Genomic DNA, 25059 nt, shown 5'->3' with positions numbered 1-25059 from the left:
CAGGCTCAGTCTTGGCCTACTTCTCTTCTAAGTTTTCACATGGAAAGGAAACCTCCTAGATTACTTCATCCATTCTCTTGATCTAAATACCATCTCTATCCTGAAGACCCCCAGATTTATAACCCTAGCCCCTCTCTGCTCCCATAAACAATCATAATTGTATATATTACACAAATATCATTCCTATATACAGATATATACATAGTTGTGTGTACATATATATGACACAAATGCCTATTCAGTGTCTCTTCTTTGATGTCTAATAGGCATATAAAATGTTACCTAACACCAAGCTCTTGTTATTTCCCTACTTCACACTTAAACCTAAACCTGCTTCTCCTACACTTCTCTTCATCTTAATAAATAGCTAATCCATTCTCCCAGAGGCCCAGGTCCCAAACCTCAGGGCTATCCTTAGCTCTTCTATTTCACAGCACATCACTGAATCCTGTCAGATTCTCCAAAAAATATTCAGAATTTGAGCACATCTCACTGTCTCTATTACTATCACTACAACCCAAACCAACATCTTCTCTTGCCTGAATTGAAGAAGTCAGCTAATCAGGTTATTTTGCTTCTGCTCTTATTCCTTTTAGGTCTATTCCTAACAATTGAGCAAGAACAATCTAAAGCATAATTAGATTATAGCACTCCTTTGCTGAAAACCATTTCATTACTTGGGAAAATATAAAAGCTAAAAATTTTAAAAAGACCCAAAATCCCTTACATGGCCTGTACTCCCATGCATGTTTCTTTATATTCATCTTGTTCTAATCACATTGAGCTCTTTTATCTTCCTTAAAATTGTCAGTTGCGCCCTCCCTTCCAGCTCTTTACACTCTATGTCCTCTCCATCAGCAATGTTCTTTCTCCAAATGTTTGAACACTCCCTCTCTTTAAAAGAATATGAAGTTCTCATTTCCTTTAGAAGAACACAAAACGTACAAAACAAAACTAAAAATGTCTTTACTGTTAATACATTAGACAGGGACCATTTATTTCATTTACATTTATGTACACTTCTAAATCTCATCTGTATCCATTGGTTCATGGGATACTTTAAATAATTGGAAGCCTAGTAAAAGGCAATATAAACATTAATTCACAAAAATTCAGGTTTATTTCAGCAGCTCACCAATGACATGAAGGGGCAGATTCTTCTTCTCTTTTTGCTCCATCTCCTTCAGGCTGTTGGCTTGACTTGTCTCTTCATAGTCATCAAATGGCTGCAACAAGTTCAAGTCTCAGCAACTTATTTTTTTATTTTTATTTTTTTTTAATTTTTTTATTTTGGTTTTTCAATTACAGTTGTCCCCTTTTCCCCCAATTTCTCCCCCACCCAACCCACCCCCTCTCCCACAATCATATCCCTCCCCGTTGTCCATGTCCATGAGTCTTTCATACAGGCTCTTTAATTAAACCCTTCCCTTAACTTATACAATGTACCCAAAATGTCTTCAGGGAGTAAAACATGTCTCTGTCTTATATTCTTTTTTTGTGAGTGAAAAAAAAAAATCTTTCTTAGAAGCTTCCAGAAGTTTTCCTCTCAAATTTCATTGGTCAGAAATATATCACATACCTATGTCTAAAGCAATTACTGGAGATGAAAATGGAATTAATATGGCTGTTAGTTGTAGTTAGTAATTGGCTTCTCCTTTGAGTGCATAGCCAAGAAGAGAGGGAACTAATTGGTCAGCCAACCAACAGTGTCTGCTAGTATGTATTTAGAAGGAATGCTTATAGAAATCGCAGAAACTTTTACTGAAAAATTTTGGTTAAGACTCACTCCAAAGCCTCTGTATTGTCAATATCAGACTATTTTTCTTTTATAGACAAAACAATTTCTCCATTTTAACATAATTAACATATTTACTGAGTGCTACCATTTGCTAGTCACAGAAATTAACAAAATATATTTTAGTGCCTACCCTAGAGTAGCTGACATAAATTGAAAATGTTTTTACCCAAGAACTTACTTTTGATAATGTTTATATATAACAGGATTGAAAACTCCCAGAAAAAGTGGAAACATTTCTCCATAATTCACACTCTGGTGTTCACCGTTTGAATTGATGGTAGACAAGGAGATATAAATAAGGTCCCAGTCAACTGTTCAATATTATCTGGGGTGCATGCAAACCTTAGGTAAGTCCATGGTTTTACAAATAGTTTCTCACTAAGGTATACCAATGTTTGAACCACTCAAACTTAAAAATATATATTCTTCTGTGCACCACATTAAACTTAACAAAATAATAGCAACCCATATTAATTCAGAAAGAACTAAATACTTCTAAAATTCAGAAAGATAAACTTACAAGACCAGATACCTTTACTAGGTAAAGCAATAAGAAATCTGGATATATAATGGGAAAAATCACAAAGCCAATGGTGATCCAAATATTTAAAATTCCTAACAACAAATTCTGCAGAAAATGTATTAAACCTATAGAAGGAAAAATACATGAACAATACCAACTATCAAATTGGGTATCAATGGAAAGAGAGCTGTGTTGTTTCCAATTTCCACAATGGCACAATTTTACTAAATCAATCATATGTATTTCTATAATCAATTATACTATTCTATTTATATAAAAGGCAGGATCCAAGATGGCAGATATTCCTTTGCTCATTCAACAAATATTTACTAAGTACCCAGTATGTGCTATGCACAAGTCCAAGTACTGAGAATGGAGCAATAGGTAAATAGACAAAAATCCCTGCTCTCATGGAACTTGTATCCCTGAAGTATATACAATGAGCAAGATAAATAAGTAAACTATAGAAAATGGTAATATATATTTTAAAAAGCTATAGGGAAATTTTTTTACAAAAAAGATGGAAATAAAAAAATATTGGATTTAAGGGCATTGACATTTTAGACTGAGTAGACAGGGAAGGTTTCTCTGAGAGATTAAGGAGTGCGAGAGTCAAACAGATTCCTTAAGGATAAATACTCCAGACTGAGGAAAGAGCAAGTTCATTTATCCTGAGGTAGAAGCATGCCAGATAATTCAAGAAACAGCAAGGAGGTGAATATGACCAGATAGGTATTCATGAAGAAGGAGTTAAGTAGGAGGAGAGATCAGAGTGGTAATGGGCCACATGGTGGCCACATAATATAGAACATGGTAAGTTAGAGGACCTGGAATTTCTTTCTGAGTGTAATTGGGAATGGTCTCACAATGTTTTGAGGAGTAATTAGTTTTGTTTATTGCTTGAGTTGGCTGTTCTGAGGAAAAAGAGCAGTGAAGATAGGAGACAAGTTAGGAGATACAAAAGTAATCTTGGTAAGAGCTGGAAGAAGTATGAGGGTAGGAAATGATAAAATTCTTTTAAGTCTATTATGAAAATTTTCAAACCTCAGTGTCACCATTAACCTCTTACTGTCCTTGCTGTATTTACATGTCCACCCATCCAAGCTTCTTCTATTCATCTGTCAATACACCTTAGGGTTTGATGCATTTCAAAGTAAGTTTCACACATCTATACATTTTTGCCTAAGTAATTCAGCAGGCAAGTAAACTATAGTTCAATATAGTTTACAGTCTTTCAATTAAATTTGCATAAAATAAACTTTTAAAGGTCCAGAATATTCTTTTTTCCCCTAGCTTTAATTTTTTAAATCAGATTTTTAAATAATTGATATGTAGGAAAGATTATTTGCACCTTATGTGAAGGTTTTTTTTTAAAGTATATTTTATTGATTATATTGTTACAATAGTTCCAATTTTTTCCCCTTTGCTCCCCTCCACCAAGCATCCCACTTCCCCCAGCAATCCCACCCCAAGTCCATGCCCATGGGTCATATATACAAGTTCTCCCACTTCACCCTTTCATATATTCTTCTTGTTCTTTTTTTTAATAAATAAATAAATAATTATTTTAACAATACCTCCCTCTCAGACTAAAGACCTTTCGTAATCTTATAAAGAACAATGGGCGAAGGTCTTGAGCTTCTCTAGCTGCTTCAAGCTGGACATGGTCATCGTCCTAACTACCCTTGGGTCCAGAGATCCCTAATAAGAGTGGGGGTGTGGAGGGAAGAATGACCTTCCCACATGGGGAAGGATTGTGCAGACTCCAGGTGAGTTGGCTGTCCCCGAACAACAGCGTGCTTGGTTTAACAGGCTGGTATCCTTGTTGTATTCTGGGAGCAACAGATTTAGCAAAAGGGTTAAAAGACATCATTCAATCTATAACCACTAGATGACAAAAGGCAGGGATTAATTTTTCAATGTCCTGGATTAGGGAAAAAAGGAGCTTCTTTGGAGGAAGGTGTGCCAGGCACATCTCACCTGTCCAAAACCCTTTTGCCCATTATACTTAGTTTGGGCTGAGGGAAATATTTTAGGTCCCCCCCCCCCCCAGACCTCTGGGCCCTTTCTGTCCAAGCCATTAGGATAGAAAAGAGAAACCAGTTTTAAAGTGAAGCCCACAGACCACCCCATACTTCACCAACCCAGCCACTTAGTTCAGCCAAACCATTGAGTCTCAGGGGGCAGCACTGCAGATAGGATTAAGTGAGGCCTATATGTACAGACAATCAATCAGGTAATGAGATCATAGGCTTATGCCCTTTGAAAACAGAAAGCACATGTTAATTTCTGTAACATAACCCACATACAAGTCTCTAAATCTGTAGGACTGTCTTATTGGGAAGACATCCAGTTGCAAGGCATTTGACATTCTTCTTGCCTGTAAATTAAACATTTTTGATGATACCACAGACATAGTTTTGTTACAGCTACATAGGTGAGAATGAACACTCTGAAATGGTGTATAAAGTAAGCAAAGGATTTTTAATAATGGCCAGGAGTTGGGCAGACCCTGAGCTCGTCTCTAACATGCTCCAACCTACAATGGAGTCTAAACGCTGGGTTTTTATACTGGTGCAGTCTCTTTGTTTCTTCTTTGGTGGGAAACAGCCTTAGGAAGAGGGGGCTGGGCAGGACTGCAGGAATGTCTTAGCAGTAACAGGAACAGAAATTCTCAAGGCTATAAGGTTATCTCCAGTGGCAGCATAGCTCTTTAGCCAGGGACAAACTCCCTGTGAAGCAATCTATTTTCAAAGGGCTAGACATTCTGCAAAGCACAACCTTCACAAATGTTATAAACCAGACACAAGTATGGAAAGTGATAGAGGCTGAAGTCCTTTTAGCTTGTAAATCAACAATTGCTACACTCCTTCCTACATTTCTCTTTTCAAGGTTTTTTGGCAAGTCCTTGCTACTTTTTACAAAGAACATCTGAAGCCCCTATATATTTACATATTTAGCAGACCTTTGAAACTTTTTACAGGGAATATTTGGTGCCCCTACAGTTTAACTTTCAAATGAAAACATATTTTAAATGAAAAGAAAATTTAAAGACAGTTAGCTGCACTACTTTATAGTCTACCACTGATCATTGTGATTTTCCTTGAATAACGATTTTTCTCCCTAAGATTACCCTCCTTGTCATTAAAGGGGCTGCATTAAGTCCATTTTTAATTTATCCTGTTCATTTGCATAAACACAACAAGAGCAGCAAATGATCACTTATGATCTTTAGTTTTGCTTTGCTGGAACTTATGCAAGGAACATTTAGGGTGACCTTCAGTCTTCCCTTCAGGACACAGAAGCTGAGACACATACCTGGCATTCAGCCTTGCCTATACACACCTGTCTTTTCCAAGTCCTTCTGGTTTTCCATTGTGCCTTAAGGTCCCATCTAGCTATCTTTCAGGAAAACGACCTTCATTCCTTCCCTGGAAAGATTGCTGTGGAACACACAACCAACAACGGTACCAGGCCTTTTATCTCGTGGGCTTTCATTACTTTTGAAAGTCATTCCCAGTTTCTCAGGGCTTTTTGGTAACAACCAGAGCCCAAGCATGTCTCCTTTAGGCATGACATTCCAGTCAACGTCTTGGTCAAAAAAACCTCTTATTAGTTTTATGCAAAGAAACTATGTCATTACTTACTTCTTTAGAATGCCAAACTCTGGAGGGATCAGATAGGGAGAAAAATATACAGTGTGAAGGAGAATCCTTGTTCTTCTAATATTCACTGAACTGGCATTTCCATTCTTCATATTTTCATTTTTACCCCACTAGAAATTTTTTTCTTTGTTTTTCCATTACAGTTGTCCCACTTTTTCCCCCCTCTTGCTTCCCTGCACCCTGTCCCTCCCTTCTCTCACATTCAGTCCCCACTCAGTTGTCCATGTTCGTGGGTCATTTATACATGTTCTTTAACTAGACATTTCCCCTTCTTACCCCCTTCTCTCCCTCCCACCCCACCCCCTTGTTACTGTTAGTCTACTCCTTGTTTACATACCTCTGGTTCAATTTTGCTCATTTTTTTGTGTTGTTCATTAGTTTCCTGTAGAATATTCTTGTCACTTCTCCAAAACTACCCTATGCCCCATTCCCAGTTAATCCTTTCTACATCCCAGAATTAACTACTATTATGATATTTTTCACTATTTTTTCCTATTTTTTAAATCCATATTGATGAAACTACACAACAATAACCCTTGAATAAGGTTTCTTAGCACATTTGTAAGATTCATCCATGTTGTATATACCAGTATTTCATTCATTTTAATGCTTTTCCAATTTATTGCCATGTCCTAACTAAATAATTACAGAGAAATTTAATTCATTTCCAAAGAGATTTGGTTACATAAGCTAGCCTATATAACTATGTCATCATGTTTTTTACAAATTACACTGTGCTTAAAAATATATTGTTGAACACTGGAGCAGCTGTCATTTGTGAAATAAGTTGTCCATTGTTGGTAACATGATTAATTTATATATCTTTAGGGTCTTGTACAATAAGGATTATTACAAAATTTGTTAAAACCATGACTATTTATTCTCCTCTGTGACCTAGTGATAATTTTTTTCACAAATTTGTTGCTGTTTGTTTCCAAAGTTTTTGAAGGAATAGAATCTGGGAAACAGTAGGGCCTGATGTACATATTGGTTTGCAAACTTGGGGATTCCCCAGGTGAAAATTGAACCTGGCCTTCATACTCAGAGTGTAGGGCACACCAAAGAAAGAGGCAGACCAATCCAGATTGGTAGGCATCAGGTTTAATAAGCAAGGGAACATACTTATGAGGCTTGTCTTCAGTGGGCATAAGATGAGTAGATCCCAGCACCTGCCCACCAGAATCTTAAAAGTTTACATAGCAACCTGAGTTTCAGTCACATATCCAGTCCAGGTGGCCTCACCACCTTACTCTCTCAAAGCTGCATTATTGAAAATGGCTCCCTCTGTGAGAACAATGGGCAGAACATACATTGCAAGAACAGGGGAGGAGGTAAGGAGCCTTTGATTGCCTTGGTACAGCTTGCAGGTCAACCACTGGTCACATCCTCTCTATGTCCCTCCCCAACAGTATAATAGGTCTTGTCCTTGTCCAGCTCTCCACTGACTGTACACAGTAAAGTACAATGATTCATTTGATACACCTTTGGCTGTGAATGACAGAAAATTATGTGTGAAATGAGCTAGTCCTTTTATTTAGAAGGTGATTTCAACATTAAGAGACATTAGGTATGTGTAAAATTACACATGCTTTTCTAATTTTCCAGAAAACTCTGTGCTAGGTGTACTAACAACATGTTTCAGTGAATTAGCTGAATCAAGAACAGAAACCGAATGCCCTGATTTTATATTCTGTAATGGCAATTCCAGAGTTTTGTGAAGTAGCAACTTTATGCTATAATATACAGTAGCTTGAAAGTGCAACATTAGAAAATTACATATTTTAGATTGTTTTCTGATGACTTCAAGTGGACTTGTTTTACCTGAATGTAAAAGCTGTGTTTCAGATGTCTGCTAAATATACCATGCTACTTGGTAATGACTATTAATCATCTAATCAGAAAAGTTTATCCTCAAACAAAAAGCTCTAATATTTTGTTTTGATCCATGTAGAAAGTAGCTGGTAATTGTAAATATTTTTTTCAAGTTGTCTACTTGGTCTAGTTTTCTGTGCTTTCATTGGAAATTATAATTTAAGAGAACACTAAACATCTTTTGATATCATCATTCACAGCATTAATTGATTAAAGGAGAAGTATCATGTTTATCTCAATAGATGTAGAAATGGCATTTAAAGAAAAAGTAATTCAAGATTAAAAAAGGAAACTCTTAATAAACTGGGAATTAAAATAACTTTAACTAAAAAAGTTATCAACCAAAAAACCAATAGCAAATATTACACATAGTGTTAATCATTAGAAGCTATTCCTTTGAGATCCAGAACAACTTCTGTACCCAATATCTCCACAGTGGACAGCAGAGAAAGGCAAAGAAAATAAATAAAATGTGTAAGTTTGGAAAGGGAAAGAAAAACTGATTTGCTAGGGATTGGGTAATTGTGTATGCAGAAAATTAAAAAAGAACCACATTACATTTTTTGAATTCTCAGTGTTGCCAGTGGAAAAAAGAAATTTTTCATGGGATCCTGAGGAAAGCATTTCATAGACACATGCATGAAGATTGTGGTGTGACAAGTTTTATTCTGGTGGAAATCTGCCCTTGGGTTTCCAATGCCCCATCTCCATTTATCCCACCATGGGAAAAGTCCAACTGTGTCTTCAGCAAAGCCAAAGCATAAGCCAGTGTCCAGAGTTTATTTTCCATGTTAAAACTGTGTCCTTGGGAGCCTGCACAGTCTGCTGCAGGCCTACATGGCTGCTAGACCCACATGGTTGTGTGTGTTCCTGGAAAAGAGAGAGAAAACACATACAAACCGGTGAGTGTGAATCACCAAGAGAGATAAAGCAAAAACAAATGGGTGAGTGTGGGTGGCTAAGCAAGAGAAAGGTCCTTGTTTCCCTGGGTTTTAACCAGGAGCTTCTAAAAAAGAACCAATCAACATCTCAAGCTTTCATGTGTTTTTAGTAGGCCCACCCCATAGTTAGACTGACAGGCCTCTATTGTCAAGCACCTCCCACTGCATCCCCCAACTATCTGGTACCAGAGGGCTGACAGTGATCCTGGAGAGATTTTCTCCTTGGTGGCAGTCCCCTGGAGTGTGAATGAGTCTGTAAGTACTATAGCCTCCTGGTTAACTAAGCAGACTTATGCTCCCCAGGTTATTAAACTCAATGTTTAATTCCTTTTGCTTTCTTTATTAATATCTAGCTAACTATATACACTAACATCATGATTAAAGTTTTACAAGGTTTCTGGATACAGAGACAACTAATAAGGGAATGAAATTAATAACTACTATTACACTAGCACGCAAAATAAAAAGTTGACTTCAGCTTGGTCCTACCTAGAGCTCTTGAGATGAACTATACTAGAGTTGGCCCACCTTTATGCAGAAACACTAGCTTGTCTATTTCCCATTTAGTTTCATATTGCCCCCTTCCCAGTGGTGAGAGTGAGGTTATATCTTCCAGGGTGAGGAATCCCTGTTCTGAAGAGGGTCATTTTCTGAAAAAGGAGAGTTATGAGAAGTTACCATTAATCCTAAAGCAGCTGGGAAACAGACAGCCTGTCCTGGTAAAGAGTCTCTGGGTGTGGTACCAATAGAAATCAACACTGTCCACCCCTTCTCAGTGGTCCTGAGATATACTTGCTTCTCTCACTGCTTTTTCCACCCAGACACAGGATGTTGGTTGGTCTTAATTTGTGGGAAATTTACAAGACGAGAATTAGTGACATAAACAACAACACTTACTGCTACTGCTGATCTCAAGTTGATACTCATCAGACCTTTTTTCTGTCACCCATTCTGGAGCCCTTTTCCCCTCAGCTAGCACTTTTGCATGGATTGCCTTGTGGAATGCCCCATCTCATTAATCTTGAAGGGGTCTCAGCTCTTAGTTATTATGAACTTATTAAGATATTTTATATAATAAATGAGATCTACAAGGTTATTTTTCAGAACTCAAATACTTGCTGATATCTGGGAAAAGTTTTTATTATTAAATAGTCAAAACATGCATCACTTGATTGCCGACTTATTCTCTTTAAACATGATCCTTGTTTGCAAAAGTCCACCGGTTCCTTTGGGCCATTGACTCAGATGCTGTACAATGGGGCCTCTGTTTTGTTCTCAACATTAGTGTTTAATTGATATTATTGTATATTACTGATTTCACATTCTTCCTTTTTTTCCCTTGTACCTAGCTTCCTCTGAAAATATAATCTAAAGTAGACAGAATGGTGAGCTAAGAATTTTTTAAAATTAAACTGTAAAGTATGTATAGTTGAAGGGCCACACTTACTTATATACCATATAATTTTCAAAGTCAAGTTTGTCCTCCAGAATCCCTCCTGTATCATTAGGCAGTTTATTTTTCCATATGAGAAATCAATTGCATTTCTTGCCCCAATATATTTCTGCCAATTTTAATACTTGTAGATCTGTTTAAGGTATGTATAATCTTTTTTTAGTTGTTATTGAAGGATACGCTAAGCCTCGCTCATAACTATGACTTATTTAAATGTAAATAAGAACTACTTGAAACATTAAATGGCCATATGACAACCTTGCAAAGACCTCAAATCTGATAGAGCAGATGGTCTTTTACCACCTGGTTTACACTCACACATTTTTTAGTGCTTCAGATCATACAGCTACAATATAAGTGCAGGGTCTACTGGGATTTCAGAGCTGCTCCAGGGTTCATAGGATGATGGAAGTGCATGGTACCTATAGGAGAGGGAAGAGTGGGCAAGTCCACTCTGGTCTATCAGGAAAAAAATGCTTGTGAACAGGTATAAGCCACTGAAACTGTGTTGCTCAAAGGGCTGCCTGTTTTATTAAGAGAGATTCTTCATAGTTGCATGTCTCACTCAAAGGATGCTTACTCAGCGTCTCCATGGAAATATTTAAGATCACCCAGGTGATCCTTATTATCAAAAAACTTTTAGAAACATTACCTTAAGGAAACTGCAAGATGTGAGGTGCTTTCCAAAACCTTGCAGTATTTAAATGGTGCATGAATGCTTTGTGGTTGCCTGGAAAGCTTGTTTATGAGAAGACAAGGACAGCCAGGAAGCACTCAATATCACGCTTCCTGTTGGGAGGTGAAGGAGACAAATTGTGTTAAACATTCCCACGGCCTTCTATCATCAAAATACACGTATTCTGCTAGACTAAATTCTGTTCATGCTAAGCCATACAAGCAGTGAATATATCTTGGTTGGTCTGTTTATATTTTTAAAGTAGGTCTTCTGGGCCTTTGTTTTTTTCCTGCTCCAGGTGTTTCTAAAAAAGGAAATTCAATTATCAGTGTTTGGTGGCAAGTGGACCAAATGTGAACCTCGAAATCACACAATATTAGCAAATGTGTACAGTTTAAAGTCAATCTTAACAAGCATCTTTTTAAAAATTGGAACATCTTGAGTAGTTCCCTCAGTGTAAATCTACCCATAAATCTAATCTAATCTAATTCTTCTGGAGCCAAATTGGGTCCTATATGTCCATAGAGCACATGACAGTCCCCCTATGGATTTTTATAAAGTATATTTTACTGATCATGTTGTTACAGTAGTCTCAATTTTTTTCCCTTTGCTCCCCTCTGCCCAGTACCCTCCTTCCTTCCAGCACCCCCCCCCTTAGTTCATGTCCATGGGTTGTGCATATAAGTTCTTTGGCTTCACCCTTTCCTATATTACTTTTAACTTCCCCCTATTTTGTACCAACCAATTATGCTTCTTAATCCCTGCACCATTTCTTCACCTCTCCCCCTCCCCATCCCAGCTGACAACCCTCAAAATCATCCCCATACCTATGATTCTGTTCCCATTCTGGTTTGCTTAGTTGGATTTTGTTTTTATTTTTTAGATTCTGTTGTTGATAGTTGTGAGTTTGTTGCCATTTCAGTGTTCATAGTTTTTATCTTCTTTCTCTTAAGTAAGTCCCTTTGACATTTCATATAATAATGGCTCGGTGATGATGACCTCTTTTAGCTTTACCTTGTCTGGGAAGCACTTCATCTGCCCTTGCTGGATAGAGTAATCTTGGTTGTAGGTCCTTAGTTTTCATCACATTGAATACTGCTTTGCCAGTCCCTTCTTGCCTGCAAAGTGTCCTTTGAGAAATCAGCTGATAGTCTTATAGGCACCCCCTTGTAGGTAACTCTCCATTTCTCTCTTGCTGCTTTTAGGATTCTCTTTTTATCTTTTACCTTTGGCATTTTGATCATGATGTGTCTTTGTGTGGTCTCCTCTGGATCCAGCTTGCCCAGGACTCTCTGTGCTTCCTGGACTTGTATGTCCATTCCTTTCGCAAAATTTGGGAAGTTTTCCTCCATTATTTCTTCACATAAGTTTCCAATTTCTTGCTCTTCCTCTTCTTCTAGCATCCTTATGATTCAGATATTGGCATGTTTAGAGTTGTCCCAGAGGTTCCCAAGCCTCTCCTCATTTTTTCCAATTCCTGTCTGCTCACTCTGCACTGGTTGACTGCTTTTTTCTTCCTTATGTTCCAAATCATTGATTTGAACCCCAGTTTTTTTCCCTTCACCATTCATTTTGTGTGAATTTTCCTTCGTTTCACTTAGTATAGCCTTCACTTCTTCTCTTATGCGTTTGCCGTACTCAAGTATGTCTCTCAAGCCTGTGAACATCTTTATCACCAGTGTTTGGAATTCTGCATCTGTTAGGTTGGTTATCTCCTCGTCACTCAGTTCTCCCACTGGAACCCTGACCCACTCCCTCCTTTGGGTCATACTTCTCTGTCTCCCCATCCTGATAGGCTCCTGTGTTTGTTTGCCTCCGTGTCCCAGGCAGAGCTGTTGCTCCTGTTTCGTTGCAAGGGGTGGAGCCTTAGGAATTCCTCGGTATAGGGTGACCTGTTTCACCACACTGTTATCTCGTATGTGGGGGAGGAGTCTAAGAGGGAACAACACCGCTTGCCCAGCACTAGTTCCTTTTCCAGGCACTTCTCCCACTTCTGTATGAGACTGGGATCTCTCTAACTATTGCTGGCTGTTGTTCCCAGAGTAGGTGGGTCTGCAGATGTTCTAGGACTGTGAGGGCCCTTTAAACAAGCAGACTCTGCTGAGAGACTGGCAGTTTCTGCCTCCACCCCAACCCCCACTGGTTTGCACAGTCATAAGCAATGAGGCTTGATTTTCCCCAGTGCTGGGGCTGTGTGCTGGATGGTCTGGTGAGGAGCTGGGAATGCTCCCCAGGTGTCCCTCCTGACTTCTGAAAACGTGTAATTGTGCTTTCTGCTGGCCTGCTACTACCGCTGCTGCTGCCACCATCACACTGCATCCTCTTCACCCTGGCTCCGCCCCTCCGACCTGTCTGTATGAGTATTTATTCTTTATTTGTTGGACTTCAATGCAGTTTGATTTTTCTGGAACTTCTGGTTGTCTCTAGTTTTGAGGTAGTTGTATTCCTTCTTAGTTGTGGAGGGATATGCAGCCTCTCTGCCTAGGCCTCAATCTTGGCTGGAAGTCCTCCCTATGGCTTTTAAATTTACTTTTCAGGGTTGTTATTGTGTTCTTAGTTACTCATTGTGAGTTCATTGAAATACTAATTTTAGGTGAAAATAAACGGTAGGAACAGATGAGTTAATGAGAAACGAATATCCCATTTCATCAAATTTTTATTAGATTTCATTTCCTAGTTACTTCCATTCCAAGGCACTTGCTAGACTATGAACACAATTTTCTCTAATTCATAGTTTATTGTCCTGGCTTCATCCTCTGTGTTGTAAAATTCCTTGTATTTGACTCTTTCTCTCTGTTTGATAGTGTTCCTTCTCCATACTGTTAAATACATATTTAACTGTAGGGGCTCACTCTTTCAAATGCCTTCTGAAGCTGGGCATTGAAGTGGGTTGAGGACATGGGCAAAAGGGAAAAATACACAAAAAGGAGACACAGGATGTCCTTAGTTATTCTTTGTCTTGTGGAAATGCAAACCTAACTTCACCAGATCCTATTATTTTTCATATTAAACTAAAAATTTCATAGTTTTCAAATGTTGATAACTGCTGTTGATTTGTCAAAAATACTTTGCAAGCCAAACAAAACACACCTCTGAATTATATTGAACCCATAAGGCAGAAATTCATTTTCATTAGATTGTAGCAATGAGCATAGTTAATAGATCCCACTGGACCTGGAAAAGATGTTTGTCCGTCCTCCCTAATTTTACTGATAAGAAAATAGAAGAATAATGAGCAGGTAGATGGAATTAGGTGATATTTGGGACGTAAGTATCTGCCTTTTAGGATGATTGTCTACTCCCATAGCTAGTAACTTACTACAGATTCCAGAATGGATGTACTGAGCTTCTCACAGCTGCTTCATTGAAGCCCATGAGTTTCCCATGACTTTCTCCATTATCCATGAGATTGTTTGGTTCCTATGCCTGAATTACAGATACTTACATAAGGGTAGTTCAAACATGGGCAGAGAAGGATATGAAATGCTTGATTAGTGAGGAGTTATACTGAGACTGGAAAAATTGCTGCCTTTATCACTTCATTCAAAAATTTATAAGTACCTTGGCTTTAATTATTTCATTAATATAATTTCCAAACTGGAAAGTCCAAAGAATGTTACAAATTTTTAAGATAAAAACTCAAATAAACTAGCATTTAGATCAAATAGTTGGAGGCAGAGACTTAAGATGAAATAAATTAGTTAATAGTTTTTCTATATAAATTGTTGATAGATTTGCCATTGTTTAAATTGTTTTCTATTTTCTGTTATTTAAATAGTTCCATATGATTTATATCATCATTTGTTTAAAACTTAGCTTTTTATATAATTGGTCTTTCAGAAATCTTTAGGATTTGAAAAAATATACATATATTTTATGAAATGCTGATTATTTAAAAATTTTCTTTAAATTATAAAAACTGCTAACATGGACAATAAAATAGCTCTAATATTGGCCTGAAGTGAATGGATTGCGAATAGAATTTTTTAGATGGTAACTTAAATATACATAACCAGAAAATACATCTTAAAAATGTGTGTGTATGTGACATCCATCTCTTGGCTTATATCACTTTATGATGAGGAACTGTTCTTTCTTCAGGAGTTCAGATTTTTCCTTTAGAGGGAACTTCATGAAGTTTCTTCTCTCTCCCTCTAATTACGTGCCTGTGTGGGTATGTCTAAATCAGTGTCAAGGGTTTCTTAGTGGGTTTAATATCTGACTACAGGCCAAGATGCCAGCCCTAGAGTAAACCTTCCAGAGAGTGCAAATGAGAGGATGATGTCCCCTGGGCGTGGGCATGGTGCTCAAGATTCCAAGATCTCACTAAACCTATTCTGCTGGGAGCCCAGGAAATATCAGATGCAGCTTCCTGTTCGGCTATATTTATAGTACGTGGAGGGAACTATTAATTTTTCATTGGACATACAGCCTCACCCACATAACAAAATATTTTTATTTTAAGGAAAAATATTGATATGTTTAGAAGACCCTACGTGTCACTGATGCACTCCTTATGTAGCAATTCCATACTCAAGGGTGAAATAGTCGCCATCTTCAGATACTGTGTCAAGACAATACTTCACACATGCAAACAACGCCATCACACGGGCCTCGCTCTCCTCTATACATTGGCCCCGTGTGTGTCTGTCTGGAGTGCACACGACTGTGCTTCGTGAGCATGACAGAGACCACAAGAGAAGCTGGAAGAGGAGAGCCCAGCTGTTGCTGTGAGGCTGCCAGTGACAGCCAGAGCGAAGAAACCTGCTACCTCAGACACTTCAGCTCCCCACCAACTGCAGCGCAGCCTCAGCTCTGCCATTTCCTCCTTTCAGCATAAGGCAGCCTCTGCGGCAAAGTCAACTCTGATTTAAAACAAACAAAAAAAAAGCCATAGCCCCTAGCCTTCCTCCCTAGCAGGCCCCGCCACCCCGGTGGCAGTAGCGCACGCCAGAGCCACTGCACCGGCCGGGTGGTGCGTACCAACGGAGCCGCGGGAGGTGAGGGGCCGAGTCATTGCACAGTGCGCGCCGCACCCTACCAGACGCCGCCGCACCCGCGGCACCATGACCACTTTGAGCACCAGTGTTACAGGTTAGTTACGGCCTCCCGAAGCCCGGGTGCGTCTCGGTCACCCTCGCCCCGGCTGGGCCCAGACGGGCGGGGGTCGGGGCAGGTGGGGGCTAGGGCCCGGTGGAAGGAGCAACTCATCTTCGGCGGGTGGTGGCTCAGGCGACCAAGATTCGCCTCCCTGTCCCCGCAACAGGATGTGCCCTCCCGGCTCCGGGAGCGCGCGGATGGGCGCTGGAAGCCCGGGCCGCCAGTCCTCGGCCTACCTTGCGGGGCATCAGGGCGGCAGGTGGCAGGGGATGTGGTGGATTCGTGAACCCCTCGGTACCTAAGGACTAACGCGCAGTGTGGGAGGACGACTTCCTCCATCAGGTTTCAGAAAGGGCCAGGGCCAGAACGGCCTTGGCCACCCCACCCCCATTCCCTGGTGGATTGCTCTAGGTTTCGTATCAGTCATTTTATTAATTGCCCTGGCTGAACAGCTGTCATTAAGGTGGCCACACAGCAAGCAAAACGGTGACCTAACAAAGCAACACTTGTCATTGAGCCCTTAAGAGACCCTGAATAATGGGCGGGGGTGGGGGGGTATTTTTCTGACTCAAATTTTACTCTTTCAGGATGGTTTAAAACTCAGCTCTGATCCTGACAAATTCTTGAGATATCATAGGATAACTTCCAGTTTCAGGCATAATATTTCAGGGAATGTATTTATGTACGCACAGGTTCAGGCCCTTGGGTTATAGTCTTAGCCTTGTGTGTCTGTAGTCATCAGTGGGCCGGGAATTCCTTGGTGGTGAAAAGAGAGGTGAGTACCAGTAACTGTTGTGTAAAAGAAGGCCACAGTTGGAGGGGACCTTTAATAGGAATTGAAAATTAACAGGTGGCTGTTTTTCTTTAAAAAATGTATGATTCATATTTTCAATGCTACAACTGTTATTTGATTTGAAGTGAAGAAGGAGAGGGTGGGTTATGGCCATTATTCTTGAGGTAGACATACAACAGGAGTGGCTTTTTACATTCAGAGATTAAGTTTCATCAGTTCTAAATAAACATGGCTTCTCAAATCTCTATTACAACAGTTTGTTTCCTCGCTGGTTGGTTTCATTCTGTGGACATTTCTATGTTGGATTTTTCATTCTTCTGTAGTATATTTTGAGTCAAGTATTGCTAAAACTAAGCAGAGTGTAGCAAAATCAGGCTTGGGAGAAAATTTTTCAAATGAACAGGCTCGTGGGATGCTCTTACATGTTTATAGAAAACTTGACATTTTGGAGAATGGATGTGTTGATGCTGATAAGGACTATACTAGAAGCTCTATCTAAGCTGAAGATAAGTCGTGTCTTGTGAACTGGTGGTAGTATAGTCATAACTTTGGATATGATTTGCAAAAGAGGAAAATGTTATATTTTTTAAAGAAAAAGATCTATTCAAAATAGTATCATTTGCTTGCAGTTTAGAGAAATAAAGTTTTGAGTAGCATTTTATTCTTTGTGTATGGCATTTCTATGAAATGTTTTCCATTTGCCTCTCTTTTTGAATACATTTGAGATTTTTATTTGTGTGCACACATACCTGGGTACAAATGCATATATTTAAATCATTTACTAATGATACCGAGATAATTTCAGAATTTTTAAGGCTATATAAATCTATCCCTGGGGAAAAGAATCACATGTGGATTTAGAGTTTGTGAAGAAATAAATCACATCTACTCATAGCACTATGTCCTAATTGTAAGCCAGGCACTGGGCCAGGAGCTGGGGATTCAATGAGGAAACAGATAAACCCATCTGCTTAAACATCTGTCAGGAAAGACAAATATGCAATAAAGTGGATAGACAGTGAGATGTCCAGTTTTCCAGTTTTGGTTTGGAAACTATTACATTCAATTTCAAGAAGTTATGAATTGCCCCTTAAAAATGGTAGCAACATTTTAGAGTTTGACTCTCATATGATTCTTACCTGTCTCAAGGACTTGTGCAGGGAGTTTTTGCACTTTCAAAACTCTTTGTGTGCAAACATTTCATATTTAACTTATCCTTTGAATTTAAAAATAATCAGATGTGATAGAAATGACAGAGATGGTAGAGAGAAGAGAATAAACATCCATTGTCCTAACAAGCTAACCAAATAATTGTAATATTTGTGTATTTGCTGTAACCTTTTTAAGACGACATACTTTGTGTAGTTGTAGTGATAATATTGTATAATTTTATACTGTTTTTCAATTTAATATTTATCATAAGCATTTTTTCATGTTTCTGTAATGTTTTGTTACTTAGAAGATTATAAATGACTATCTAATAAGATTATATCTTGTGAATATAGACTCACTTATGTGGCTATAAATCTGTGATTGGACAGTTGCTGTTTCTAGGTTTTCATCATTATAAATAATGTCTGGTAGATAGAGGATAGGGATTTATTTCTAGTGGATGTTATTTTTTTCATGATTAATTCAAAACAATATTTCTGGAAAAATGGGTTATTTAAATTGTTATGGATATATAATATACAAGTTATTACACAGCTATCATATACATTATAGATATTAACATATCTTCAAGTTGGTTTTCTAAAGATTATAACTATGAATAAGATGCTTTATATGCTTTATGAGGTAGATCTGTTTGTTTTGAGTATTTGTGGATCACTTTCCCTCTTTTACAGGAATAAAAGAAGATAAAATAATAGCTTAGCTTAGACTTATGACCTTTGCACTATATAAAGACTTGACCTGTAAGAAATTCATCTGAAATCCAGATGATAAAATGCACCTCCTAGAGTAAAACCAAAGTAGGAATGCTATAAAAATGGTAAGCTGAAAATAAAGAAAAAGTAAATGCAAGTGCTTTTAGGAAAAAGAAGTTTTGAGCTCCAGAGTGTAATTATGCCTTTTGCTTTTCTACTCATATTTCAAATAAATGATCAATGCAATTTATATAGCAAGAAATTTGCACCCCACAGGCATAGAGAGAAGAATTTTGTTTGCTCCTAGGCTGTAGACCTCAAAGCATTTCTCATAGATTGAGTGCAGATGGAACTGAACTAATGGAACTAATGGGCAAAACTAACACGTTTCTAAGGTAGTTGTAACAAAAAATGAGGAACTTACCTCCTGGCAGAACCCCTTACTTTGAAGTGGTAAAGACTTAAGTTGGGAGCATTCTGTGGCTAAGATAGAACTACTGGACTTCTGAAGCAATTTTTCTGTGAAAACTCAGAGAAAACAGAACCATACCAAATGAAATATGCTTAGCTGACAAGGACTGAGTCTCGAGCCCAGAGATGGGGCAGGAGAAGGGTTCTGTGGAGAGACCACAGGAGAATTAGAAGATGAAAGGTCAGAACACTGCAGTCAAGGGAATCTCTTATTGTGGAGATCAAGTGTAAAACATCTCCAATTATGAAAAGGAAAGAGATGAGAAGAGGACTTTATTTGGGGGGAGCATGATGTGTTTGGAAGACAGCCAACAGAGACAAACAAATAAATGCTTTTCCTGACTGGAAGATCAGAGCCATGTTCTAATAAAATGCAATTATTATTTCCTTTTAGATGAAAAAATACTAAATATGCAGATGAAGATGAGTTATCATAGACCAGGAAAAATTAATAAAAAATAGCCAACATCTAATTGTAGCCTGGTGAGCACTTAATTTGAAAGAAAAATTTAAAGGAAAATATCCTATCAGTATTCTGGTCAAGTAAAAAAAAAAATTGCCGATCCCCCTAGACACTATCTAGATTGGCTTGATATCCCTTCTCTAAAATGAAATATCAGCAAGCAGTAAAATAATATTCTGAAAATGTACAATTTTTTATATTCTTTTTTTAATAAATAAATGATTAATTATTTTAACAATAAAAATAATAATCCCTCCCTCTCAGATATTAAGACCATTTATAATCTTATAAAGGACAATGGGCGAAGGTCTCAAGCTTCTCTAACTGCTTCGAGCTGGACATGGTCATCGTTCTACCTACCTTTGGGTCCAGAAATCCCTAATAGGAGTGGGGGATGTGGAGGGGATGGTGGCCTTCCTACATGGGGAAGGATCGTGCTGACTCCAGGTCAGTTGTCTGTCCCCGGACAATGGAGTGCTTGGTTTAACAGGCTGGCATCCTTGTTGTATTCTGGAGGCAACAGTTGGCAACAGGTTTAAAAGACATCATTCAATCCATAACTACTAGATGACAAAAGGCAGAGATTAATTTTTCAATGTCCCTCATTAGGGTAAAAAAAAAGGGGGGAGGGTTCTTTGGAGGAAGGTGTGCCAGGCACATCTCACCTGTCCAAAACCCTTTTGCCCATTATACTTAGTTTGGGCTGAGGGAAATATTTTAGGTTTCCCCCCTCTCATACCTCTGGGCCCTTTCGATCCAAGCCATTAGGATAGAAAAGAGAAACCAGTTTTAAAGTGAAGCCCACAGACCACCCCATACTTCACCAACCCAGCCACTTAGTTCAGCCAAACCGTTGAGGCTCAGGAGGTAGCGCTGCAGAGAGGATTAAGTGAGGCATATACGTACAGATAATCATTCAGGTAATGAGATCGTAGGCTTATGCCCTTTAAAAACAGAAAACACATGTTAATTTCTGTAACATAACCCACAAACAAGTCTCTAAATATGTAAGACTGTCTTATTGGAAACACATCCAGTTGCAAGGCATTTGACATTCTTTTTGCCTATAAATTAAATATATTTGATGATATCACAGACATAGTTTAACTTTCAAGTGAAAGCATATTTTAAATGAAAAGAAACTTTAAAGATGGTTAGCTGCACTACTTTATAGTCTACCACTGATCATTGTGATTTTCCTTGAATAACGATTTTTCTCCCTAAGATTACCCTCCTTGTCATTAAAGGGACTGCATTAAGTCCATTTTTAATTTATCCTGTTCATTTGCATAAACACAACAAGAGCAGCAAATGATCACTTATGATCTTTAGTTCTACTTCACTGGAACTTACGCAAGGAACATTTAGGGTGACCTTCAGTCTTCCCTTCAGGACACAGAAGCTGAGACACATACCTGGCATTCAGCCTTGCCTGTACACGCCTGTCTTTTCCAAGTCCTTCTGGTTTTCCATTGTGCCTAAAGGTCCCATCTAGCCATCTTTCAGGAAAACAACCTTCATTCCTTCCCTGGAAAGATTGCTTTGGACCGGACAACCAACCACGGTACCAGGCCTTTTATCTCGTGGGCTTTTAATACCTTCGAAAGTCATTCCCAGTTCCTCAGGGCTTTTTGGTAACAACAAGAGTCCAAGCATGTCTCCTTTAGGCATGACATTCCAGTCAAAGTCTTGGTCAAAAAAAAAAAAAAACTTCTATAAACAACTGGTCTTATTAGTTTTATTCAAAGAAACTTATGTCATTACTTACTTCTTTAGAATGTAAACTCTGGAAAGATCATATAGGGAGAAAATTATGCAGTGTGAAGGAAAATCCTTCTCCTAATATTCACTGAACTGGCATTCCCATTCTTCATATTTTCATTTTTCCACCACTAAAATTTTTTTTGTTTTTTTGTTTTCATTACAGTTGTCCCACTTTTTTCCCCCCTCTTGCTTCCCTGCACCCTGTCCCTCCCTTCCCCCACATTCAGTCCCCACTCAGTGGTCCATGTCCATGGGTCATTTATATGAGTTCTTTGACTAGACCCTTTCCCTTCTTACCTCCTTCTCTCCCTCCTGCCTCCCCACTTGTTACTGTTAGTCTACTCCTTGTTTACATACCTCTTGTTCAGTTTTGCTCATTTGTTTATGTTGTTCATTAGTTTCCTGTAATAGGTGACAGCATGTTATTTTTCTTTCATTGCCTGGCTTATTTCGCTAAGCATAATTCTCTTTAGTTCCATCCATGTTGTTGCAAATGGTAGAAGTTCCTTCTTTCTTTCTGCTCCATAGTACTGCATTGTGTAAATGTACCACAGTTTTTTGATCCACTCATCTACAGATGGGCACTTGGGTTGTTTTCAGCCCTTGACTATTGTAAATAGTGCTGCTATGAACACTGGAGTGCATAGGTTCTTTTGAAATGGTGTTTCAGGATTTTTCGGATATAATCCTATCAATGGAATTGCTGGTTCAAAAGGCAGTTCCATTTTTAGTTTTTTGAGGAAATTCCAAACTGTTTTCTATAGTGGCTGCACCAGTCTGCATCCCCACCAACAATGCACCAGGATTCCCATTTCTCCACATCCTCTCCAGCACAAGTTGTTTGTTGATTTGATGATGATGGCCATTCTGACTGGTGTGAGGTGGTATCTCATTGTGGTTTTTATTTGCATCTCTCTGATGGCTAGTGATGTTGAGCATTCTTTCATATGTCTATGGACCCTCTGTGTATGTTCTTTGGATAAGTGTTTGTTCAGGTCCTTTACCCATTTTTTAATTGGGTTGTCTGTCTTCTTTGTGTTGAGTCATATGGTTCTTTATGTATTTTGGAGATCAATCCCTTGTCTCTGATGTCATTGGCAAATATATTTTCCCATATGGTTGGTTCCCTTTTCATCTTGCTGATGTTTTCTTTAGCTGAGCAGAAACTTTTTAGTTTGATGTAGTCCCATTTGTTTATTCTTTCCTTTATTTCCCTTGCCTTAGGAGATGTATCAGTGAAAATGTTGCTACGTGGGATATCTGAAATTTTCCTGCCTATATTTTCCTCTAGGACTTTTATGGTGTCACAGCTTACATTTAAGTTTTTGATCCATTTTGAGTTTATTCTGGTGTATGGTGTAAGTTGGTGGTCTAGTTTCATTTTTTACATGTCCCTGTCTAGCTCTCCCCACACCATTTGTTGAAGAGGCTCTTTTCACTCTATTTGATGCTCCTTCCCCTTTTGTCAAATAGTAGTTCACCATATAGACCTGGGTTTATTTCTGTGCTCTCTATTCTGTTCCATTGATCTATATGTCTGTTCTTATGCCAGTACCAAACTGTTTTGATTACCGTGGCCTTGATTACCATTTGATATCAGGTATTGTGATTCCTCCTACTGTTTTCTTCTTCCTCAAAATTGCTGTGGCTATTTGGGCTCTTTTTTGTTTTCATATAAATTTTTGAAGTATTTGTTCTAGGTGTGTGAAAAATGTCATTGGTATTTTAATAGGGATTGCATTGAATCTATAAATTGCTTTGGGTAGTACGGACATTTTAATGATGTTGATTCTTCCCATCCATGAACATGGTATATGTTTCCATTTATTTGTATCTTCCTTAATTTCTTTCTTCAGTGTTATGTAGTTTTCTGAGTACAGGTCTTTTACCTCCTTGGTTAAGTTTATTCCTAGGTACTTTATTTTTCTTGTTGCTATGGTAAATGGGATTTTTCTTTCAGTTTCTATGTCTGAGATTTTATTGTTGGTGTACAGAAATGCCTTCGATTTTTGAATATTGACTTTATACCCTGCTATTTTTCTGAATTCACTTATTAGTTGGAGTAGATTTTTTGTGGAGTCTATAGGGTTTTTTATGTGCACTATCATGTCATCTGCAAATAATGACAGTTTTCCTTCCTCTTTTCCAATTTGGATGCCTTTTATTTCTCTTTCTTGTCTGATTGCTGTGGCTAGAACTTCCAAGACTATGTTGGAGAGGAGTGGAGAGAGTGGACATCCTTGTTTTGTTCCTGACCTCAGGGGGAATGCTCTCAGTTTTTGCCCATTGAGTATGATGTTGGCTTCAGGTTTCTCATATCTGGCCTTTATTATGTTGAGGTATGCTCTCTCTATTCCCATTTTGCTGAGAGTTTTCATCATAAATGGGTGTTGTACTTTATCAAATGCTTTTTCTGCATCTATTGATATGATCATGTGGTTTTTGTCTTTCATTTTGTTTATGTGGTGTATTACGTTTATTGATTTATGAATATTAAACGATCCTTGCATCCCTGGGATGAATCCCACTTGATCGTGGTGTATGATCTTTCTAATGTGTTGCTGGATCCAGTTTGCCAATAGTTTGTTGAAGATTTTAGCATCTATGTTCATCAGTGATATTGGCCTGTAGTATTCTTTCTTTGTTGTGTCTTGACCTAGTTTTGGAATTAGGGTAATACTGGCTTCATAGAACGAGTTTGGGTGTCTTCCCTCTTCTTCGATTTTTCGGAATAGTCTGAAGGGGATAGGAGTTAGTTCTTTCCTAAATGTTTTGTAGAATTCACCTGTGAAGCCATCCGGTCCAGGGCTTTTGTGTGCCGGGAGTTTTTTGATTACTGCTTCAATTTTACTAGTTATTATTTGTATATTCAGGCTTTCTGCTTCTTGATTCAGTTTTGGAAGACAATATGTTTCCAGGAATTTGTCCATTTCCTCTAGGTTGTCAAATTTCTTGCCATACAGTTGTTCATAATAATTTCTTACAATTCTTTGTATTTCTGTAGTATCGGTTGTGATTTCTCCTCTTTTGTTTCTGATTTTATTTATTTGGGTCCTCTTTTTTTCTTGATGAGCCTGGTTAAAGGCTTGTCAATTTTGTTTATCTTTTCAAAGAACCAGCTCCTATTTATGTTGATCTTTTGAATTGTTAGTTTAGTCTCTATGTCATTTAATTGTGCTCTGATTTTGATGATTTTCTTCCTTCTACTTGATCTGGGCTTTGCTTGTTGTTGTTCATCTAATTTTGTAGCTCTACAGTTAAATTTTTTATTAGAGATTCTTCTAGCTTTTTTAGGTAAGCCTGTATTGTTATGAACTTTCCTCTCAGGACTGCTTTTGCTGTATCCCATAGATTTTGGGTTGTTGTGTGTTCATTATCATTAGTTTCCAGAAACGTCTTGATTTCTTCCTTGATGTCATTTTTAACCCATTCATTATTTAATAGCATGTTATTCATTCTCCATGAGTTTGAATGTTTTTGAGTTTTTTCCTTGAGGTTGATTTCCAGTTTTAAGCCATTGTGATCTGAGAAGATGCTTGATATAATTTCAATTTTCTTGAATTTGTTGAGGCTTGTTTTGTTTCCTACCATGTGGTCTATTTTTGGAAATGTTCCATGTGCACTTGAGAAGAATGTATATTTTGCTTCTTTGGGGTGAAAAGTTCTATATAT

At 38.1% G+C, this 25059-nt stretch overlaps 1 long non-coding RNA gene across 2 annotated transcripts; it reads right to left on the bottom strand.

Moving 5' to 3' along the window:
- Positions 1–8504: 8504 nt before the first annotated feature.
- Positions 8505–16390, bottom strand: LOC149996253 (uncharacterized). Of its 2 annotated transcripts, XR_016507504.1 has the most exons (4): positions 16265–16390; positions 10905–11041; positions 9328–9449; positions 8505–8728 (listed from the first exon to the last, which is right to left on the bottom strand). It is a non-coding gene; the product is annotated as an uncharacterized LOC149996253 (long non-coding RNA). The 2 variants fall into 2 exon arrangements; XR_016507505.1 differs by lacking the exon at positions 9328–9449.
- Positions 16391–25059: the final 8669 nt, after the last annotated feature.

The sequence above is a fragment of the Furipterus horrens genome, unplaced genomic scaffold (assembly GCF_987537825.1).
Source record: "Furipterus horrens unplaced genomic scaffold, mFurHor1.1.pri manual_scaffold_12, whole genome shotgun sequence".
NCBI classification, from domain to species: Eukaryota; Metazoa; Chordata; class Mammalia; order Chiroptera; family Furipteridae; genus Furipterus; species Furipterus horrens.
Note: the sequence above shows the minus strand (reverse complement) of the source record. Positions and strands in the feature narration are given on the sequence as shown.